The following is a 16,728-nucleotide window of genomic DNA, read 5'->3' on the forward strand; positions in this document are numbered from 1 at the left end:
CTGAGATATATAAGTATCCTGTTTTTTTTTTTCGATTATTTATACAGATTATTGTTTCTAACAATTAATATATAGCACTTTTATTGCCTGCTTTTTAGTCTTTGAGTGTATTTTATTGCTATTAACTAATCTGCACAAGTAACTGATTTGTTTGCAGTTAAAAGCATTCTGTATCTTTACAAATTTTTTTCTGTTTAAAAATTTTCATTTGTGGCTTTCTCTAGTGCTTACTGTCTGTAGGCTATTGCTTTTGTTCCCACCCCCCTCCCAGTTGGTGTCTTGCTGTCTTGCTGTTATACTTCATGGCTTTGCAGTTGCCTGCCCCTACTGTAAATCTGATCTGTGACACTCCTCCCAGTCTAGTGTCATTAGCTCATTCTACCTAATACAGAGAGAACATTGGATAAGGCCTGTTTCTCCTTTTTCCCTTTCAAAAAAAAAAAAAACATTTTTTTTTTTTGCCTGAATCTACTTGTGTTCTGACTGTGCTTCTCAAACATTTTGGAAATATAGAGTATATTTCAGAGCATTTATTATAACTGTAATTGCCTTAATATTGCTACAACTCAAGTGCTCTAGGTTGCACTGCATCTGAAGTGTTTATGTGTTTTAGCTGCTTTTCTGTATATATAGACTTCTCTGTTTCTTTAATTAAATAAGCTCTGCAAAGTTGTTTTATTGCATTCCTGCCTGTATTTCTGAGTGTTTTGCACTTTTAAACTTTGTTTTTGCTTAGTTTAACTGGTAGGCTACACATTCAAGTGTGCTAGTACCTAATTTCTGCTACTTTGTAAAAAAAAAAAAAAAAAAAAAAAAAAGAAAGAAAGAAAAAAAAATATCCTTGTTTCCCGCCTTTACTGAGCTAGAATAGTCCAGTCTTCAGGTATTGCTGATCTCTGGGCTGTGTCATAGTTCCTGTGTTGCCCATATCCTTATTTGGATAGGAGGCAGCTTCTTTGTTCACCAGTGAGAGTGGGGAGCTCTGAGCAGCCTATCTGTCCCTTGAGGAGTGGTTCCAGCCCAGTGACTTGTAGCTTATTGGCCGTTTTGAGCCATTTCCTATCTCTTTCTAACCCCCTGCTTTAAAGCCAGCTTTAGTGTGCTTTTGCGCTTATAATTTAAAGTTTGTCCTGTTTGTTGCATTTACATGTTGAGGCTACACACTCAATTGTGCTAGCCTGTGTTACATATTTATTGCATTTTCCTGCTGTTTGTTACAAAAAAAAAAAAAATATCCTTGTTTCCTGTCTTTCCTGACCTAGAATAGTCCAAATACAGGCTTTACTGTATTCTGGACTTTTGGAAAGTTCCTGTGTTGCCCATTTCCTTTCTTGGATAAAGGGAGGCTTCTTTGTTCACCAGTGACAGTGGGGAGCTTAGAGCAGCCTATCTATCCCTGGAGGAGTGTTCCCAGCACAAGAATCTGGTAGTCTATTGGCCGTTTTGGGACAATTTCTAGCTCTTTCAAGTCCCCCTGTATAAAACCCACTTTGGCATGGTTTTTGCGCTTGTTACTACTCAGCCAAGCTCCTTGTGGTCCTGCAGAGTGGTGCTAGCAGCAGAGAGGCTAAAAGAGCGACTGTTAACCTGATAAAAGTGTTTTTTTTTCCTGCTACTACCTGGGCGACTGTCCAATCTATCTAAACTGCAAGTATTTCTGCTTCTTGAACTGTTTTAAACTGTTTAAAGTTGTTTTTGCACCTGCACTTTGAAAGTTTGTCCTGTTTGTTGCATGTACCTGTTGAGGCTACACACTCAAGTGCACTAGCCTGTGTTACATATTTATTGCATTTTCCTGCTGTTTGTTGCAAAAAAGAAAAAAAAATTATCCTTGTTTTCCGTCTTTCCTGACCTAGAGTAATCCAAATACAGGCTTTGCTGTATTCTGGTCTTTTGGAAAGTTCCTGTGTTGCCCATTTCCTTTCTTGGATAAAGGGAGGCTTCTTTGTTCACCAGTGGCAGTGGAGAGCTTAGAGCAGCCTAACTATTCCTGGAGGAGTGTTCCCAGCACTAAAATCCGGTAGTCTATTAGCCGTTTTGGGCCAATTTCTAGCTCTTTCATGTCCCCCTGTATAAAACCCGCTTTGGCACATTTTTTGCGCTTGTTACTACTCAGCTAAGCTCCTCTTGGTCCTGCAGAGTGGTGCTAGCAGCAGAGAGGCTAAAAGAGCGACAGCTAACCTGATAAACGTGTTTTTTTTCCTGTTACTACCTGGGCGACTGTCCGATCTAGCTAAACTGCAAGTATTTCTGCTTCTTGAACTGTTTTAAACTGTTTAAAGTTGTTTTTGCACCTGCACTTTTAAAGTTTGTCCTGTTTGTTGCATTTACCTGTTGAGGCTACACACTCAAGTGTGCTAGCCTGTGTTACATATTTATTGCATTTTCCTGCTGTTTGTTGCAAAAAAGAAAAAAAAAACGAAAAATGATGCTTGTTTCCTGTCTTTCATGACCTAGAGTAGTCCAAATACAGGCTTTGCTATATTCTGGACTTTTGGAAAGTTCCTGTGTTTCCCATTTCCTTTCTTGGATAAAGGGAGGCTTCTTTGTTCACCAGTGGCAGTGGGGAGCTTAGAGCAGCCTATCTATCCCTGAAGGAGTGTTCCCAGCACATGAATCTGATAGTCTATTGGGCGTTTTGGGCCAATTTCTAGCTCTTTCAAGTCCCCCTGTATAAAACCCACTTTGGCACGGTTTTTGCGTTTATTACTACTCAACCAAGCTTCTCGTGGTCCTGCAGAGTGGTGCTAGAGGCAGAAAGGCTAAAAGAGTGACTGTTAACCTGATAAAATTGTTTTTTTCCTGCTACTACCTGGGTGACTGTCCAATCTAGCTAAACTGCAAGTATTTCTGCTTCTTGAACTGATTTAAACTGTTTAAAGTTGTTTTTGCACCTGCACTTTTAAAGTTTGTCCTGTTTGTTGCATTTACCTGTTGAGGCTACACACTCAAGTGTGCTAGCCTGTGTTACATATTTATTGCATTTTCCTGCTGTTTGTTGCAAAAAAAAAAAACAAAAAAATTATCCTTGTTTCCCGTCTTTCCTGACCTAGAGTAGTCCAAATACAGGCTTTGCTGTATTCTGGACTTTTGGAAAGTTCCTGTGTTGCCCATTTCCTTTCTTGGATAAAGGGAGGCTTCTTTGTTCACCAGTGGTAGTGGGGAGCTTAGAGCAGTCTATCTATCCCTGGAAAAGTGTTCCCAGCACAATAATCTGGTAGTCTATTGGGCGTTTTGGGCCAATTTATAGCTTTTTCAAGTCCCCCTGTATAAAACCCGCTTTCGCACAGCTTTGCACGATTTTGTGCATAGCGCAGCATCGGGCAGCTCTGCTTAATTGGGTTTAAACCATTCTCAGCTCCACAAAGTCTGCTCTTCACTTTTTCCCTTAGAACTGATCTAGTTCTCATAATAAACACCCTATTCCTACTCTAAAGCCTGGCACTTGCTCACTAAAGCAATTATATAAGTCAGCACTAAAAAATTAAAAGCACTACACCCTCACAGACTCCCATTGAGTACCTTGTTCCCCATTGGCCTTTTTTTTCAATTATAAAGGAATTCCCAATACTATTCCAGCATGTCCAAAGGTCAGTATTCAATCTCCTCTCAGGTCCAGCTGGTGAATCTGGGAACCTTGAGGCAATGTTACAACTGCCTCATGTACACAAACAACCCTCTCCTCCTCCCAACAAATTCCAACACGTGTGAGAGATGCAACCATATAGACAAACTGGAGGCTAAGCTCTCTCAACTCAGTACTGGCATAACCAGTCAGGAAGAGAAGGAAACCACACTCACTACAATTCCAGTCTTACATAGACCGACCACGACAGCAAACCAAACACATAAACACACAAAAACATACTCAGAGGCTCTAAATAAAAATCTGCCTAAGCAGCAGAGACCTCCAAAGCAGACACCCAAGCAACCGCTACCCCAAAACAAAACATGTGCAACACATAGCTCACAAAGCCAGTGTGCCGAACAGTCACAGCCCTTAAGGCTAAACAACACACCTGATACACTTGTAATAGGTGACTCTATCGTCAGGCACACTTACGTCCCGCTCACCAGGCTGAACAAGGAGAAGGTCACGGTGAGCTGCCTGTCAGGTGCTAGGATCCGCCACATAACACAAGCACTCAGGTCACTCCAAGCCAAGTACAGATATGACTCAGTCATTGTCCATGCTGGTGTGAATGACCTGAGACGTACCTCCCTGGACTATATGAAAAGAGACATAGAGGAGCTCTCTGAGCATGTAGCCCAGGCCAGTATGACCCTGACCTTGAGTAGCATCTTACCCTCACCAAGAATGATGCCACAATATGAAGACAAGATGATCAATTTCAACAATTGGCTTAAGTATTGGTGTCATTCAAAGGGGGATCCAATGCCTGTCAGCCTGGGATGACATGCTCGACAGGCTTGCACCTGTCACCCCTGGGCTTTCGGATATTGGCAAAGGCTCTTGTCACCCCCATAGTGCCTTTTTTAGGCAAGGCTCAAAAGACAAACCCACCTCCATAGGTATCACAAGGGATAAGAAACTAAGAGTAATGCTACTCAATGCCAGAAGTCTAAATCTCAAGATGCATGTACTCAAAACTCTCCTTAGCATGGAGGACATCGAAATCTGTGCAGTAACAGAAACCTGGCTCAAGGCTCCCAAGAGCACCCCAGCACTACCAGGTTATACCTCATACCATGCTTTTCGGCCCCAAAACTTGGACCGAACCACAAAAGGAGGGGGAGTATCAATATTTGTCAAAGATATCCACACCTCCAGATTGGTGGCACAGCACGAAGCATCAGAGACTATCCATGTGCAACTAACAGTGGGTAAAACTGCCTTCCAGTTTATAGCCCTCTACAGACCACCCTCCCAAACCCAGGAATCCCACTCGGCCTTCCTGAGAACACTGGAAAATATGAAGATCTCTCCAAACACCATTATATTGGGTGACTTCAACTACCCAAACATAGACTGGGAGCATTACTCTAGCTCCAACACCCTAGCCCAAAGGTTCCTAGAATTTATAAACTCAAATGCTATGGAACAACTTGTTACCACTCCCACAAGAGGGGAAAACATACTGGACCTGATCATCACCAACATGGGGGCTCTATGCTCCAGACCAGAAGTGTATCCCACACTGGTAAGATCAGACTATAAACTAATCTCACTGGATATTCACATCCAGACCCCACCCCCTGCCCATAAATCCACAGTGAAAAACTTCTCTAAAGCAAATTTCACACTCCTCAAAACCGAGGTGGAATCCTTCAAAGCCCCTGGGCCTGTGGAAAATATGGCCCAGACTGCAGAATCCTTTATAAACGCATTCTATGAACACCTTCAGGAATGCATGGATCATGCAATCCCAAATAAAACCAAGACCCAATCCTCCAAAGGCAGGCGTCCTGTCTGGTGGACCCCAGCCATAAACAATCTATACAATGGAAGGAGGAAGCTACTACATGATAGAGCAAAATCCCAAAAAGGGAAGGCATCTCTGATCAGTATTAGCAAAAAACTACGGGCACTCATAAAATCGTCTAAGGCCAGCTTCAAGAGAAAAATTGCACAGAACACTAAGGATAATCACAAGGCTTTCTTTAGTTATGTTAGGAACCTGGGTGGGAATTCCCAGATATGCTCAGAATTAGTCCAAAATGACAAAAAAATACACCGAACCACAGACATTGCCAGCATCCTAGCTGACAAGTTCAGTGCAGACTTCTCCCCCCCGTCCCCACCAAAAGGGCAAATATCTATCCCAGCAGAGTGCTGCCACCCTGACATTTCAGATGCTCAGGTAAGAACCGCCCTCTCCAAAGCAAAAAACACAGCATCAATGGGACCAGACGGTGTCTCGGGCTGTGTCCTACATGAACTCCAAGAAGAGCTAAACCCAAACATAAAACTACTGTTCAATCTCAGCCTTACTACAGGATATGTACCCAAAGAGTGGCGTACAGCAACAGTGGTCCCTCTCCACAAAGGTGGTGCCTCAACGGATCCTGGAAACTATCGCCCCATAAGCCTGACTAGTTTGGTCTGCAAAGCTATGGAAAGAATCATCATGGACCTCATAAGTAAAGATATTGGGGACCTACAGACACTGGATCCTACCCAGTCCAGCTTTGTTAAGGGCAGATCCTGCCTCTTAAACCTGGTCAATTTCTATGAAACAGTCACCAAGGCCATTGACGAGGGGAAGGTGGTCCACACAGCCTACCTGGACCTCGCAAAAGTCTTCGATACAATACCCCACTCGGGCATTGTAGATAAGCTCACCAGCTTAAATATAAACCCCTATGTCACTAGATGGGTTGAAAACTGGCCAAAGGACAGAACCCACATGGTTAGAATTGCTGGAGCCATGTCAGACTCCAAACCAGTTACAAGTGGCATCCCACAAGGCTCAGTCCTGGGGCCTCTCTTGTTCGGTATATATTTCTCGGAGGTACAGGCCAACATGGAAGGACTGTGGCTGAGCAAGTTCGCAGATGACTGCAAACTAGTCACCATAATTGACTCTCCAGCCAACACAAGCATCATACAAAAGGGCCTCATAGAAACAGACAACTGGTGCCAGAGCCATGGCCTCAAGCTAAATGCCAAAAAGTATATAGTCATCCCCTTTGGCAAAAACAAAGTGCCCACAAATTACCACATAGGTGGTAATCCATTAAGTACGTAAGAAGTAATTAGGGACCTGGGGAACCAAGTTGATAGCAATCTCTCATTTGAAAATCACGTGGCCAAAGTGGTTAGAAAAACATTTTACATAGCCCATCTAATCATGAGTAGATTAACATGTAGATCAGGGGAGGTCATCGTGCCTCTTTACTCATCCCTCATCAGGCCCATAATTGAGTACAATGCCCCTATTGGGATGCACCTTACCAGACACCTGCAGCAACTGGAAAGACCCCAAAAGTACCTCACCAAGAGGATCAAATGCTCAAACAGATGCCATATGCTGCCCGGTTAAAGAAACTCCAGCTCTACTCAGTGGCATACCGCCTGCTCAGAGGCGATCTGTGCATGACGTATAAAGCCATGTCCAACCTGGAATTAATGGACATGCTGCACCTCAGAAAATCCAAATCCCATCCAGCTACGCACTCGAGAGACTTGAACCTCAGTACTGAAATAAATAGGACATGCTGGAGGGACAGATTCATAACCCAGAGGCTCCCTTCACTCTGGAATAAAATCCCAGTCCAGGTTAGGCAGAGTCCCTCATTGACCCTCTTCACGAGGAATCTTGATGAGTGGATGGGAGATCATAGGTTTACCCCGAGTATCACTTCTGTGATACTGTTAGACAGAGGCACAGTATACTAACCTCAAAAAAGGGCATAGCAAAATTCATTTAAAATGGGTGGCGAAAGCCAAACACACTCTGGCTAGGCTTATAAATGCCCTAGGGCAGATAGCCTAGTATGAACTTATGAAACTATGAACATATATATATATATATATATATATATATATATATATATATATATATATATATATATATATGTGTGTGTGTGTGTGTGTGTGTGTGTGTGTGTGTGTATGTATTATATATATATATATATATATATATATATATATATATATATATATATATATATATATATATAATAGATACATATCTATATATATATAGATAATATATATAGATAATAGATACTTCTGTGATGGCTTGTTGGTTAACTACTGTGACTTTACTTTATAAGGTTCTGGGTTCAATTTGGGTGAATTTGCTCTGAAGACTATTCATCCTGTTTAAAAAAATCAAAACAAGCTATTTCTTCTCCATAAATGCCTATGCAACTTACATTTACAATGCCATCTCTTCTTCAGTATAAAAGAGAAGAATGCATAATGATACTCAGTGGCTTCACTCTTTTGGATGTCTTAGAAAACAGAGATTAATGAGCTGTCCCATCTTGCAGGGGCTATCCCTGGTCAAGCTTCAGTCATATTAGAATCCATACATTAAAGTGGTATAACATATTTTTGACTTTAGAGTTGTCATGTAATCCAAATATTCTCCTAATATTTACCAGCGTATGTTATGCTCAGTGTTAAACTCTGGGCTTCATAAATGATAGTACACGATTTTGCCAGGAGTAAAGAATAGTTCTATACACCTTTACTAAACCAGTTGTACACTGCACTCTTAAATATCTTATGGCATCTAGAATTTCAACTTTAATATCTCATGGCATCTAGCACTTCAACATAAATATCTCATGGCATCTAGCACTTCAACTTAAATATCTCATGGCATCTATCACTTCGACTTAAATATCTTAAGGCATCTAACACTTCAACTTAAATATCTGAGGGCATCTAGCTCTTTGACTTAAATATCTCAAGGCATCTAGCACTGCAGCTTAAATATCTCATGGCATCTAGCACTGCAACTTAACTATCTCGTGGCATCTAGCACTTCAGCTTAAATATCTCAAGGCATCTAGCACTTCAAATTAAATATCTCAAGGCATCTAGCACTTCGACTTAAATATCTTAAGGCATCTAGCACTTCAACTTAAATATCTCAAGGCATCTAGATCTTTGACAAATATCTCATGGCATCTAGCACTGCAGCTTAAATATCTCAAGGCATCTAGCACTTCAACTTAAATATCTCAAGGCATTTAGCCCTTTGACTTAAATATCTCATGGCGTCTAGCACTGTGACTTAAATATCTCATGGCATCTAGCACTTCAACTTAAATACCTTATGGCATCTAGCACTTTTCTTTAAATATCTCATGGTATGTAGCGCTTTGAATTCCAAGTGATAGATTGGTGCATAGGTTACAAATTCTTTAATGCATCTTCTTCCCCAAAAATGTCTTATAAACAGGATCATGTACAAATAAAGAATTACTTGTAGTTCACTGTGAATGTGACCTAAATTAAATGGGTCTATATTAGATTTACAAAGTTTCAGAACTTCGAATACCATATGGTCGACACCATATGATCGAAGTTCTGAAACTTCGAAAATTAAAAAAAAAAAAAAAGTATGTGCTGTGCCTCCCACACCCCCTGCTACTTGAATATACCAACTCCGAGATCACTCTACAGTGTAAAAAGGGAAATCTTCCCTTTCCGCACCATTCTCTGTTAAAGTGCTGTCTCAGAGTTGGTATATTTAAGTAACGGGGTGTGGGAGGTGCTGGGGGGCTTGTCCTTTGTTTTTTATTTAGATTTTCGAAGTTTCAGAACTTCAATCATATGGTATCGACCATATGGTATTCAAAGTTCTGAAACTTTGTTTATCTAATATAGACCCAATTAAATACCTAATAGTGATGCCATGATCTCTTGCCAATCTATAAGTAACTGAGTACAGAGACAGCCTGGCCAGTCTGTTCTCGTAACTCAAACATTTGAGATTTGTAATTTGTCTATTATAATATATTGCTATTCTTTCTAATCATCTTTATTCTGTATGGATGTAGCCACAGGCAGCTGCACAATATAGAATAGTAGTTCTAAGAGCTGCCTTACAGAGTATAAGCAAAATACATTCTACAATACCGGTTATGCTTCTTAATATGTCCTTTATGCTTATGTAGCATTTCCTGGCAATGATTTACACATTTTCACAATAAAATGAGCCACTACCTATAATAATTACTAAGTCCCTCATCTTTTCTTCTCCTCCAAGTACAACATTATTAAAAGCATATGGATAATGTTCAATATTCTTACCATAATGCAAAACTTTCATTTTTCATGTCTGCATTCATATCCATATGTTCTAGTAATAACCACAGATATAATTCATCCATATAACAATGCAGCTTTGCTTGGTCATCTACCTTTTCAACAAGCTTTTGCATGCATTTTGAATGAAATTTAGTTTTGAAAATGGAGTCTAAGCATTGTAGAAGTATTTAGCTTATTCAGTTGATCGGGATTATTAACTGATATCCCTTTGAATTCAGTTAGTTATACTGATCTGGAAAAAAATTATTAACAGATCTATATTAGAAAGACGAAACATCAAAACAGTGAACGCACTTAGATCGACCCAGAATGATCAAAGCTGCTAAACTTCAATTGGCCACAGCACCAATTTTTTTTTCCAGGGGAAAAAAGTTGCTGGGCCATTGAAAGGGCTTTGCCATTTCTGCCATGGTAGTGCAATCTCAGAGTTGGTATATTTATTTTGTGTTTAGATTTCTTTAAAATCATTGTTGTGGCCATTTGAGGTTTAGCAGGTTCAATCATTTTGAGTCACTCTAAGCGCGTTCACTGTTTTGACGTTTTGTCTTTCTAAGATAGACCCTTATTAACATATAGCCATAGTATTAATACTTATAGGTTCATAGGTTCATAGGCTGGTACTGGGCTATCTGCCCAAAGGCATATATTAGCCCAGCCACATTGTGCGCTATTCACCGCCCCTTTAGTAGTTCCCTAGACCCTTGTACTAGCAGTTAGTACCCTTGGCCACTGTCTAGTAGTGCTGTTGGTGTGATTCCCCAGTGTGAACTTTCTGTTACCCATCCACTCATCAAGGTTCCTTTTGAAGAGTGATAGTGAGGGGCTCTGTTTTATGTAGATTGGGACCCTGTTCCATAGTAAGGGAAGTCTCTGCAAAGGGAATCTATCCCTCCAGCATGTTATATTCATTGTTGTGTTGAGGTTTATATCCCTAGAGTGTGTAGCTCGAGTAGATTTGGTTTTGCTAAGACGGAGCATGTTCAACAATTCTGGGTTGGACATGGCTCTATACGTTAGACAGAGATCGCCTCTGAGAAAGCAGTATGCAACAGAGAACAGTCTTAGCTTTTTCAATCGGGCTGCATAGGGCAACTGTTTGAGGCCAGTAATCCTCTTGGTTAGGTACCTCTGTTGTCTCTCCAGCTGCTGGAGATGTCTAGCCAGGTACATTCCAATTGGTGCATTGTACTCAATAATGGGTCTGATGAGGGAAGAGTAGAGGGGCACCATTGCATCCTTAGATCTTGATGTGAACCCTTTCATGATCAGATGGGTCACATAGAAGGATTTTCTAACCACTTTGGCAACATGGTTATCAACGGAAAGCTGACTATCTACTTGGGTCCCTAGATCCCTTATTTCTTCTTCAGACTTCAGGGGATTACCTCCTATGTTGTAGTTTGCGGGTAATCTGTTTTTTCCAAAGGGGATTGCTACGCATTTTTTTGCATTTAGCTTGAGACCATGGCTTTAACACCATGCATCAGTTTCATTTAGGCCCTTCTGGAGGATCTCCATGTCAGCTGGAGACTCTATTATAGCACCCAGTTTGCAGTCGTCCACAGACTTAGTCAGCCACAGCCCTTCCGTGCTTGCCTGTACTTCTGAGAAGTATATGCCAAACAGGAGGGGCTCCAGGACAGAGCCCTGAGGCACACCACTTGTTACTGGTCTGGATTCGGACATAGATCTCGCTACTCTTACTTTATGGATAACTAACTTCAGATCCAGTGTTTTATCAGATGAATGTTCCTTGTATGACAACATATCCTTTGTATCCTGGCTAGAAGCCCATTTACTGGTAGTAATAATACTGCCATATTTATAACTCCAATTTTTGAATCTTTGTACCAGATCACTCCTATATTGTTCATATTTCTCCATATTGGAGCAAACACATTTGACCCGAATGAACTGCGATTTGGAGATGTTTGTGATGATATGCTGTGGGTGAAAGCTGGATGCGTGGAGTAATGAATTGTATTGTGTGTATTTCTGAAAAATTTCACTATCTAGGGTATTGTTCTTATTTCTTTTTATAAGGACATCTAGAAATGTAACGTTCATGCATGGTAATGAACCATGAACTGGATTCCCCACTTGTTCCCATTTAAATATTCTCCAAATTCTTGAAGGCATATACTATCAGCTCTCCAAACCAACCAATAGTCATCCAAATAGCGCCTCCAAATGTCAATTTAATCCAAATACAAATTATGTCCAGGGTCATAAATGAGATGATCCTCTGCCTAGGCCATAAATAAATCAGCATAAATGGGGGCAAAGGATGCCCCCATTGCTGTACCCTGTATTTGCCAATAACACTGGTCCCGAAAGTACAAAACATTTTTGGTTAAAACATGCCTGCTAAAGAAACAAGGAATGTATTGAATCCAGGTTGATAAAGTTAACTTTTCTCTAACCAATATTGTAAACCACAAAGGCCAGCCCAATGTGTGATGTTAGTATAAAGAGCAATAACATCAAGTGTACACAGGAGCCAACCTGGTTCTAATTACATGTCAGAGATAATGCCTAAAAAATGGGTGATGTCTTGTATGAGTACTCTAATAAATTTCAATAGTGGTTGCAAATACTTGGTTAGGAACTGTGAAAGGGGTTTGGTGAGTGACCCTCTGCCTGATGCAATGGATCTCCCTGGTGAGTTGTGTAGATCCTTGTGTATTTTAGGCAGAAGATATAGATAGTGGGATTTGGGATCCTGTACTGTTAAATGGTATATGTTGGAATCCATAATAATACGTCCTCCCTAGCTTGCTTAAAAAAGTTATCTATTTCCGTCTTGAATCTGAAAGTTGGATTTAAAGGCATTAGCATGTAGTATCGGCCATCCCTAAGTTGCTTTTGGGCTTTATTATAGTGCATCCCCCAGGCCATAACCACCACAGCTTCTACCTTATCAGCAAGCAAAATCACCAAGTTCTTATTATTTTGTAAATTAGACACCAGCTGTGATTCGATCTTTGAGAGATTATGAGGTAATATATGATGTTCGTGAGCATGAAAATGTAAATCTTTGAGAACACTTGACTGGAAGGAAGCCACCTGCTTTTGCATGGGTGGAATAAAGGTGGATTTGTGAAATTTAAAAGAAATAGTGTTAGTACCAGTAGTGTCACCATCAAATAATAATCTTAAGTTGAATAGGCGACAAAATGATACTACATCTTGTGCTAAGGAATCTTCAGATAGAAGGAAACCGGGTACAAAACTTAAACCTTTATTAAGTACTTGAATTTCCACCTCAAAGAGGGGTATAGAGGAGATATCTAAAACATTACAAGTGTTGTTTATTTTTGTACCATGAGTTTGAGAAGACTCTCGAGATCCTTTGCTCCCCTATGTTTTCTGCCTCCCCTATGTGTTCGAGCCCTAAAGGGGCATCCAAATTTAATCTCTTTGGGGTAAGTGATTCCAAAATATGGTTGCTATACACCTCCATGGCTGTGGACAAGTCCTAACCAGATGTGCTGCTATTTCCCCCTCTAGATTTCTTAAGGATTGATTTTGGTCTCTTTCTTTTCTGATTGTGGATTCTAACCTATGACTGGCCAAATTTAACCTGTTTATATGATCCAAAGGGTTTCCCCTCTATTATAGTCCCTCATTATTTTGATATTTTTTCTTCCCCTTTAGTTATTTCTCCAAACTGAGAAGTTCTGTGCTAAGTTGATTCAAGCATATTGAATAACAAGATAAATCTTCAAAATGTTTGGTTTCCTTGCATAGTAAACATACTTCTGTAATATATTGATCAACTGTGCATTCATAGAAGGCTATTAAAGCCTCAACAAAGCCTGTTGAAGCACTTTGTTGGACCTAGGCCCACTCATCAGCCAGTTTCTCATCAATATTGTTTACTAGTGGTTGTATTCTAACCCGCAGCCCCCTAGGGGTAATCCCTTTTTAGCTGATAAGCTTTGAAAAGTTTCAAGTGCCACACATTAGTGCTTAATGTTTTCATGCACTTAGTAAGCTTCTGAAAAGCCTGATTACAGCTATTCACTGGGCCATTGATATTTAAATCCATATTGGAATTGTCCGTGGACCGTAATCCAAATACAAATAAATCATCCTTGTCCGAGGCCAAACCGTTCAAGATCAAAACCAGATCCATAGTAATCCTGAATTCACTTAATATATAGACAAATCAATACCTATCTGTATTGAAAAACATGCCCTGATACCTCTCCTTGCTTGTCAACTGTAGATATATGAGGCTAGTTTCCACATAAGGACGTAATACAGGACCATTTATGGATAGCATTAACAAGCATTGGAAAATATTGCGGATCATAAGTTAACTGATATTTTAGGAAACAGATGCCTATTTTCATTTTGGAGACAGAGGCCACATGGTTCCTATTTCAGTCATTATAAGCATCATCAGGGGGCTTCCACGACATGACAGCAACAGGGGTCGGACTTTGTAATATACTTGGTAACATGTACATGTTCTGCCTTTTACATTGGCCAAACATCTAGACCACTACTATGATGGATTGGTGAACATTTGAGTGATATTAGGAATAAGAGACAATCAAATGCATTCTTTAAACATACACTCAAACATGGTAATGCTTCCTACAGATTTACTGTCATTGATAAAATATTTGGTGACAAGACTAATAAATCTGGGTGGCATGCCATTCTCAATGCTTAGGAAAAGAACTGGATTATTAAATTAGGTGGTCTCTTTCAGCCTGGATTAAATGATTTATAATTAACCAATAACCAACTGTGCTTAATTAATGAATTTGTATAAATGATGTTGATGTGACAATGTTTTGTTTGATACTGAGGAAGGCTATTTCAGCTGAAACAGGTCTGCTTGGATTTTTTGTGGGGTTAGAGGGTTTTATCCAACCCTTTTAGTGATTTATGGTTGAATAAAATTGAGGTGTTTTAACCACATTCAGTGCTGGCCTTGATTTTTGAGTTTGTTTTAAGAATGTTGGGCCTGTGCACTTGCCGTACTTGCGAGGGCGATTTTGGCTTGGAATTTTTAAACTCTTTCAGCTCATTACACTCTGAGAAAATATGTTCGTAATTGCCTATTGCTTCCCCTTGGAACCTCTAACATTTGTAATTTACCTGAGAAAAACATTTTAGAGTCTGATTTCAGTATAAAAATAAATATGCAAGCACTTAACAAACAAAAATCCTAAATCTAATTTTTGAATATTTGGGAGCCATACTTATGTTTCTTTGTGAATTGCTTATGCAGTCTCACTTCCCAATCCTTTCTAACCTCGTCTAACTGAGTACTATAGCTACCATGCAATATTTTATATGCCCTAATAATTATCCCTTTTTTGACAGCAGCTTCTGTTCTTGATTCTACTAAAAACTCTACCAGTGCTGGTCTTTAGCTTAAGACACCCCCCCCCCCATTTCTTTCTCTTTGCCTATACTCTAATATCAGTCCTTGATAGGGAAGGCAGCCTCTAGCCTGCAGTCCAAGTGAATTCTTGGCCTCTTTTTATTCTGTTACCATTCCATCTCTAATTATTTGCTCCCAATGTCTTGGTTCTTTTGTCAGTTTCCTTCAGAAAATTCCAGCTCCCTCATGCCTATTCTCTGTAGCCCTAACTGTAGTCATCCCTAGCAGCAGAATCATTCCCTTGTTAGCATAGTTCTTAAAATGCTTTCTGCTACTTAATACATGTCATATTTTACCAGCAGCTTACAATTTTGAGCTACTAAGTAGAATTGCCTTATAAATGTTGTATGCAGTATAGGACTCCTCATTATTTTTGTATCGCATCTGTAATGTTGTTTTGAATACTGCCTTTCCAAATCATAGCGTTTACTAAAGGTAACACCCAGAAACACAATAATAAAGTTTAAGAGCCATTCCCATTTTGCATAATGGATGCACTTTGCAGGGAATAAATCCCTAAACCTTATTTTCCTAAGCTATTATTCTTATCTCCCAATCTGCACAACACAGATGTTCACATAATTGTTCCTGAAATCTGAACATTCATTCTCAGAATTACGTGCTTCAGATTTAAGACATTTGGGCCGTGATAATGTTTACATGTTGGTCTTACTACTGTCTCTCACACCTTAATGGTATGCATAATCTCTACATATGATGAAAGGGAAAACAAATGTTGGGCTCCCTCGGACCAGTCATTTACTGTCTACATATTCCATCTGTTTCTTCTTATACACCTCCTTTATGAATAAGGAGAATGACTTTTACTTTGTTGATTGACACAAGGTATGTAAGTAATTTTGGTAAGCATTTGTATCCCTCCTTTAATCAGAACTGCATATTTAGGTTGTTTTAGAAACTCAGAAAAGAAGGGTAAAAGCATAGTTTATTGATGATCATATTGTGTTTGCAAGCATGTGTCACATATGTGTATGCATGTGTGTAACTATGAATATGGTATTTCCCTTCAACTCAGTTCTCAATTTCTGTGTCTTCTTTATTTCTGTATAACTGAAGTTGATGAAATAATTCTGCAAGCATATTCACCTTATCTACATTACATAATGTATTTATCTAGTTTTGGCACTAGCCTGATGTTAACTAGTTTAAAGTTAACATAATCATAGTTCATAACTATGAATAGGTACCTGAGTAGATGACAGGGAAAGAGAACACAAAGAATGAGTTTACAGATTAATAATTCTCTTTCCCTTGGTAATAATCATTGTATTTTTACGCTTTTTCAGCTCAGTTCTCAATTTCTGTATCTTCTTTATTTCTGTATAACTGAAGTTGATGAAATAATTCTGCAAGCATATTCACCTTATCTACATTACATAATGTATTTATCTTGTTTTGGCACTAGCCTGATGTTAACTAGTTTAAAGTGGAGCTTTTCTCCCCGGGCCTCTACTGAAAATGGACATGTATCCAGCTAGACTAGCCCAGTCAACAAATGTAAAATGAAATAAATAAAAAATATCAGATTAGATATACACATGAGAGAGATGAA

General features: G+C 39.5%; 1 protein-coding gene across 1 annotated transcript in view; it reads right to left on the reverse strand.

Moving 5' to 3' along the window:
- LOC122796665 (cadherin-10-like) overlaps positions 1 to 16,728 on the reverse strand; it is a 2,154,436-nt gene that overhangs the window by 262,834 nt on the left and 1,874,874 nt on the right. The window lies entirely within an intron of this gene.

The sequence above is a fragment of the Protopterus annectens genome, chromosome 3.part0 (assembly GCF_019279795.1).
Source record: "Protopterus annectens isolate FY-2018-M chromosome 3.part0, PAN1.0, whole genome shotgun sequence".
NCBI classification, from domain to species: Eukaryota; Metazoa; Chordata; order Ceratodontiformes; family Protopteridae; genus Protopterus; species Protopterus annectens.